The following is a 7,788-nucleotide window of genomic DNA, read 5'->3' as shown; positions in this document are numbered from 1 at the left end:
CTTTTTATTTGGAGCATAGAACAAACAATTTCTAAGCTTCCTCCAGTGAAAAATTTAATTAACAGTATTTTGAAATGGGTCTGAAAAGATTAAATATACTTCTAAAATAAACAGGTTCCTCTGGAAGTAACCTATTTCATAGCACCTGGCTAAATACACATCATTCAATAGAGTCTCATATGATCGGTCATTATCTTGAATATAACAAAATTATACTGTGAAAGTATTTTATATTTTTTATTTCATGAAAGAAACTTGCCAGAGCACCTTAACCAAATACCTCCATTTTACAGATGAGGAATATGGCTTTCAGATTAATCCCACCTAGTTAATGGAAAAATCATACTTTAAATTAAAATATTTCACATCCGGTTCTAACGCTGTTCCCACCAAATCATGCTGCAAATATCCAATAGTAATAAAAGTTGATTCTCTAGAGCAACTGAAACATACCTAAAAAAAAAAATGTAGTTCAGATTTACATCATTGCTCACACACATTATGTTTTTGCTTGCTCCTAGAATCAGCAACAGAATAATGGACTAAGAAAAATAATTATAGCTGGGATCTTTTTCATTCCTTTTTACCTCTTTATTATGAAAGGATCCACAGGTGCCACTATGCCTCTTTGTTTTTAATTTTTCCATTTGCAAAGTAAAAGAGCAGTATTTAAAATTAAATGTGCTTCATCTTTCTAAAGGATAATGCCACATAAACATAAAAAGTATTTTATTATTATAATTTAAAAATTAAATCATCAATATTTAAATAAATTACATTTTCCATCGGCATAGAATTGCCATCGAAATTCTGATTTTTTTAGGTAATATTCTTCCAAATAAAGAATTTAGGAAGTCAGAAGATTTAAACAATTAATGAATTTGTAAATTGTGTCTCCTTAGAATTAGCTAGAAATAAAAAACACCATTACAGCAATGGAGATATAAACATTTAATCTATGATAACATCAATAATATGAATAAGTTACATTCTCTTTAAAAGTCAGAAAATGGAATAGTCATTTATTAAACTACCTTGAAATTTTATATTTCCCTAGCAAAGTAAAGTGCTCAGAGTAACTAAAGACTTATTTACCCATTTCTTTTCCCCCTAATTAGAGGCCTCAGAGAACTAGTCCTGTTTATGCCTTAACTGGAGCCTAGCCCCAGGCAAGAAATGCTCAGAAGGTGTTTACCCAAATTAGAGCAGGAGGAGTAGGGTTATGCCTTTATCCCTATATGAAGGAGAACTGGGAGAAGACTAGAAAGGTATTCCTTAAATTTGGGCACACAATTTAGGAAAACATACATAGCTTTCTATAATGGCCACTCTGGAGTAAGAAATGTTAGCACTCTGGGAGGAGTAATGCATCTGGATGGTGAGGTATGATTGGGGTTAGTACCAGCTGAATAAGTGATACGTTGCCAGTCACCTACTGCTTGCCCGAAGGCACATTAGAGAAGATAAGAGGAAATTAATTACATTACTGAATGTTAAGAAAACAGTTCATAATAGTATGATTAGTGAAATATGTCACACTTATAAGAAGTCTGGTTTGAATGTTATCCTAAAGAGAAACACATATTCCTTACTGTAGTCCTCATACTAGAATGTAAGTTTCCTGTGGACAGGGAACTTCATTTACTTTGTTCATTAATGTATATCAAGCATCTACAACAGTGCATGACATATTTACATACCTGATAAATAACCGTTGATTGATTAACACACACTTTAAGACTTTTTCAGAAATTGGAAGTATCTGCTTTGATTTCTTGAATTTATTTTTATATTTCCTCCAACGAAGGATGGTTAGGTCATAGAATGCATATTCAAAGACATAAAATTTAATTTGGCCATTAGAAAACAAACGCATACTAAGAAAAATATCCTTTATCTTAAAAAAATAATAATCCCTGGGCATAAAACCATGCACCGAGAGAAAGGACAGTCTTTGCCACAGCAGGAGAGTGGCTGCTGGCCTCTCATGGGGTCAGCCACTAGAGGACGATGTGGCCACATTTGCTGCCATACCCTTGATAAGGCCAAGAGGCACATTGATAGGAAGCAACAACTGCCAAGTTTCACTTCTCCAGCTTCTAGTCATATTGTTGGTAAATTCCTCTTGCAACTCTTGCTTCCAAACATGAAAAAAGAAAAACAGCACAATTATAATGAGTGAAGATAAGTATCAGAGAAAAATTGTGAAAATGCAAATAGTCTTCATGAGAAATAAAATGTGGCTCAGCAGAAAATGTGCAGCTGTCAGGACACCACGAAAGTGTTGACACTGAAAATATTTGACTCGAGCTATTCCTGCGAACAAGGCTGTAAATTTCTAGCTGGCAATGAAATTGTGAAATGAGTTCAAGGACAAGGAGCTGAGTCAAGTAAATGAAATGGCATGGAACTGGATCCAGAGTAGTTTGCTGTCATACAAAACTAATAAAAAGGGAAGTTCTTTGAGAATTGCATCACCCATAAAAGTGCATTTACTAAAATGTACAACAAAAAAGACAGAATCACAACAGCAAATAACTTCTATGTGGATTTTTTAAAATAAGAGATAGAAGGTTCAAACAGCAAGCAGCTTTTTTATGATTGACTTCGGGAAACTCAGACCCACTATTATTTCCACAAAGTTACCAATAGAATATAAGTATTTCTAATGTGTTATTACAATAGAAATTTATTTTGTAGGGCAATCTTATTTTAATCTAGCAGATTATTGGCTTGGATTCTGAATTTTGAAAGATAATTCAATTTATATCTTTATTATGCTGAAGAGAGAACTTCTACTCATGTCAAATTTGCGTGGATTCTCAGTTATTTTATAAAAACAGATATTTGTCATTTATTCAAAAAATATGTTAATTCTTACTACATAACAGGCAGTATCTGTGTTTGTTAAAAGGCAAAATATAATCTCTACCCTCCTGAAGCTTACAGTCTAGCTGGTGGATATAAAAAAGTAAAGGAGCACATTATCTTATAGCAGTAGTGCTCTGATGGGGGAAGTTGAAGTGTTTCACTGAAAGGGGGTAGCAGGGTGCGCTAAACTAGCTTTGGGAGGGGACGACATTTTGGAAGAAGTTACTTCTAAGCCAGGTCCTGTTGTTAGGGAGTGGCAGAGAAAGGAGGGGAAGCAGACAGAAGCCAGATCAGGAAATTTCTTCTGGTAAAGCATGATCGGTTTAGTTTCCTCCTCTCTAAAATATAGTTTGTAGACTAGATTATCTCTGTGGTTACATTCAGCCTAATATTTTGGGATTCTCTATCCTAATTTCAAGATAAAATTTAATAGGAAAATGGAATTCAACAGCTTTGCTTTATAGACTAATTCACAAGCCTATCTCTTTAAATTACTTAAGTTCTCCTTCCCTTAAAATCAGAGCTTTAAAAAAGATTAGAAAGGTTCTAATTGTGGGACTCAAATATTGATATTTTACCAAAACAAAGGTATATATACATGTGTTTCCAATTTCTAAAGTTCACTTAAACATAACACGTAATATTTCTGTAGATGTATCTGCAAGTTCTCATTCATTATTATATAAATGTTATATAACTTAATTTTTGACTCCTAAGATAATCCACTTATAGCATATGTAAACTTCCAAAGTACAATATTTTTCTGCTAATATCACATTTTTCAATACAAAGCTGTATCATGGTCAGTTGCCACCTTTAAGACCTCTCTCCCAAAGCTCTAGTTTCACAGCTCTAACAGCTTAGTGGCCTCTTTAAGTTGGATGTCATGTCAGTCCTTCATAATTATCGAAGAAAAATTACAAGACAATTTAATTTTAACATACAGACTGGAAATAAGAACAAAGGAGCACTCACACCATATTCTGAAATTTATTTCTCATATGTTTCCACGTTTATACGTTTAAAATGATGAATTGTTCTATTAGCACAACTTTCAGCTTTTCCTTTGTTTGGTTCATTTTCAGTTTGGGAGAGCACCTGGTTTGAATAATGACCTTGAGTTTCGTATATAGGTTGTATTATTGTTTGGTGTTCCTCTGTATTTAAAATTCATGTTAGAGACAAACTTTTCACAGGCACATTGATGTTTAGTAAGTAAGTTAGTGTAACATTTATATTTAGCCATAGCCAAAAGTTTAATGATTAATTCTAGATATCATAGAGCATAGGTCTCCATTACATAGATTTTGATCAAAGGATATGCCCTGAAACAAATACTACATACAATTAAATCCTAATCAAACATGGTTTTCTTGGATAACACTGGAAGAATAGAGAAACAGACCTCCTTATTCTGGAATAATTTTTTCAAGGTGACCCATGCACCTGCATGTTAGAGTAGCTAATTTAGTGGTTTTCTATAAAGTCTTACCAGGTTCACTTCATTTCCCTTGATGTGGTGGTCTGAGGTTTGCAGGTTCTTGAACATAAGATTTGAGACCATCCTGAAAAAACTGCAATCATTTTTGAAGTGCAAGAGTTTTGATATGCTTCAGTCGCCAAGAAATTTATGAACACTCATATTTTCAGACTTTGTTTTTAGATCAATCTCTATTGTTTGAGGCAAACTAATTTATTTTAACAGAAAAAGATGTTGCATAGTGATCTAAATCATTCAATAATTACCTTGGCTTAAGAATGAATTCCTTCGTTTGGACAAAATATAAATGTTAAGTATAATAAATTTAAGTATTGGCTAGATGTGTTATATAATTGTATTGTAAATTCGAAATAATATGTTTTGATCAAATGTAAACATTAACATTAGCATAAAGCAAGACTCAATTATCTAGCAATGTCAAGTGAAATCTTGTCTTTACTGGGTATCAGCTGTTAAATGCACAGATTTTTAACTGGAACCCTGCAGACTCAGCTCAAGAATAGTCTCTACCTGGTATGAGTAGTCAGTTGTACCCATACAGTGTCTACAGACCTAAGATGATTCTTTAATTCCAAGATTTGAAATAACAAACATAATTAATTGGAAAGAGCAAAAATAATTCCATAGTAATATCTAAATAATTCCATAGTAATATCTAACTATTTAACAACCTTGGGAAGGTGAGAAGGGATGTTACCCTCCTCTTGATGAAAGGATAGGTAAAAGCATTCTGCCATTCGTGACTAAAGGCATATTCTTAATCCTGATCTTTTTTGGTTTAGTCTTACATCTACTCATCCTGTCCCCTTCTTGTATCAAACACTGACCTTTAAGAGCTCCTAAACTCTCTCACGGAGATGGTGATCTTTAAGTATCTGCCAGTGGTGAGCTGGAATCAGCTTGCACTAGCTCACTAGAGCTGATTGTTAAATTTTCAGGAATTTTTGAAGCCAGTTGTTAAACAGAGATATTATTAAAAATTAAATGATATAAACTTAACAATTAGATAAACTATATTAAAAACCCATATAATTTACATACATTAGGTAAATATAAATATAAAAGGTAATAAATACTAAAAATTCATCACTTCCCAATTAATTTACTATTATCTATTTGTCTTTGCATGTGAATAGTGGAAATTCTATATATTAATATGCTACTGTGTATGTCTTCCCAACTCTGTAATCAATAATGTTGTATTGGTAGCTTGAAATCCCATGGTGAGAATATTTATACCATGGAAATCTGCAAATGCTAGAAATCATGACTCCTCACCTCTTACAACCTAGAACTGGTTGTTAAAACCTTTACCAGAACACCACTGGTACCTGCCCAAAGGGCCTCCTAAGGGAAGCTGTTCACCCTTTTTTCTCAGAAACTGCATCTCCATATGACTCCAGGCCTTTCTTCCCAGACACAGCTGATTGGCCTAAGAGTGAAAAACTAACAAAAGTAGAAAACATCCATAGGCCAGTCCAAGGTAATGCTTTTTAGAATTTGAACTAAGAAACACAGACTGATAAAATTAGTAGCCAAGTCATGCTCACAGCAAGCAGTATGTTTTTGAACTCTTTGAACTCTTCCTACCTAGGTCTCTAAAGCTGACCTAGTTACCAAACTGCCTAAGACCTCATAGTAACACTTTTCTCTGGATTCCGTAAGATTTTATCTTTAAAATATGTCTTTTGTTTAAGCTAATGTGATTACTATTCTATTCCTTGCAAATTAATATGCCTTAGATTTTGAAAAATTGTTTTAAATTCTCTCGGTTTTTGATGACTCCAATATAGGAAAAATCTAGATATAAGGCACAATATCTAGGCTCAAGTCCTGATTGTGTAACCCAGAGGAAATTCTTTAACCCGATAGCCACTAAGTTTCCTCATCAGTAAAAATTAAAGGAGTGTATATTTTAGTAGCTTTTAATCCCCAAGATTCTACAGAGGTACTTCAGGCCCCACGATGGGAGTTGAAAAGGAGGCTTGAAGTAGAAAGAGTCCAGATCCCCTTCCCGTCTCAACTAGAGACACTCTGCTGTTATCTACTTTGTATTTTGGAGCTTCATATAACATTTCTTTTGACAAACAGTTTCCACTAAACACTCCCCATTCTATACCCACCCCACAAAATTTAAAACATTTGCAGACTAAGCTATTGTTCTAAATTCTTTAGTCTTCTATAATTTTACAGGGTAAATATTATATAAACATTATGTTTATGTTTATAACAAAATTTTCACATGCTTATTACAGAAACATTTAAACATTTTTCAGTTTTTCTTTTTCTGCTGTTATTTGCACCATCTTCTCTTACTGTAGAGTTTTAAAGAAATCATGTGGTCCTACAAGTCAACTCAATCCCAATCTCATAGCTCACTCTTAGCAGACACACTCAGTCACTTTTTCTGTGAATTCTGGGCCTAGCTTGATAATTTTGCTTACCACAGTGTTCCAGGCAACCAATACCAATCAAATGGAGTTGGCAAGAGAGGAAACCTGCTTGCCATCCTGCTAAGCTTCTGCATGTATGTACACTGGCTTACCTTATGCTATTCTTGATATCTCTAATGGTTCCCTCTTATGCTGAGCTTTCCATATGTTCTGAAGGTTGTCCTTCTGCTTGGTTATCAGCCCTTAAAGCAATTTCCCATTCAACAACTGATATTCTGGGGCTAGAGCCAGAGACAAGGCCTTACAACCAGATACCTACTGGGTCTGTCCATATAGATATTTCACAGGAGAAAGTGCTACAAGTCAAAGATAAAACACTAGGCATTTGCTTAAAATAGCATGCCCCTTTTGGTAAATAAGGAAAACAGCTAATAAATATCTTCTTAGGAGTATTCAGGTACTAAAAGATGTTTAAGTTACTCCTTGGTTAAATCTCTTTAGGCTATATCAAGATTATCTAACTTTCCCTTTAGTTTCCAACTCTTCAACGAATTTTATTGCTCTTAGCTCTATACCTTCCTTCTAAGTTGTATAGTTCATAACTGAGCAAAGCCCTCTAATACATAACACATTAGTATGAGCATTAGAAAGATTTATTTATTTATTTATTTATTTATTTATTTAACACAAACTTGTTATTGAAGTGTAAGATACAAAAAGGGTGTGCAAGTCATTAAGTAGACAGCTCTATGAATTTTCAGAGTGAGTACATTGTGTAATTGGCACCCAGATGAAGACACAGAACATGCACCGAACTCCAGAAGTTTCCTTTACCCCTTTCCAGTCACTACTGTCTACCCAGGGTAACCACTATCCTGATTTCTAACATTTTAGATATACATATTTTGTGTGTATATATGTATATATATATATAATTGTCATTTTTGAACTTTATAAATAGAATAATGCAGTTGGTTCTTTTGTGTCTGTCTTCTTTGACCTCAACTTTATGCTATGAAATTC

This window comes from Cynocephalus volans, chromosome 13 (assembly GCF_027409185.1).
Source record: "Cynocephalus volans isolate mCynVol1 chromosome 13, mCynVol1.pri, whole genome shotgun sequence".
NCBI classification, from domain to species: domain Eukaryota; kingdom Metazoa; phylum Chordata; class Mammalia; order Dermoptera; family Cynocephalidae; genus Cynocephalus; species Cynocephalus volans.
The sequence above is the reverse complement of the archived record's forward strand: the minus strand, read 5'-3'. Positions refer to the sequence as shown.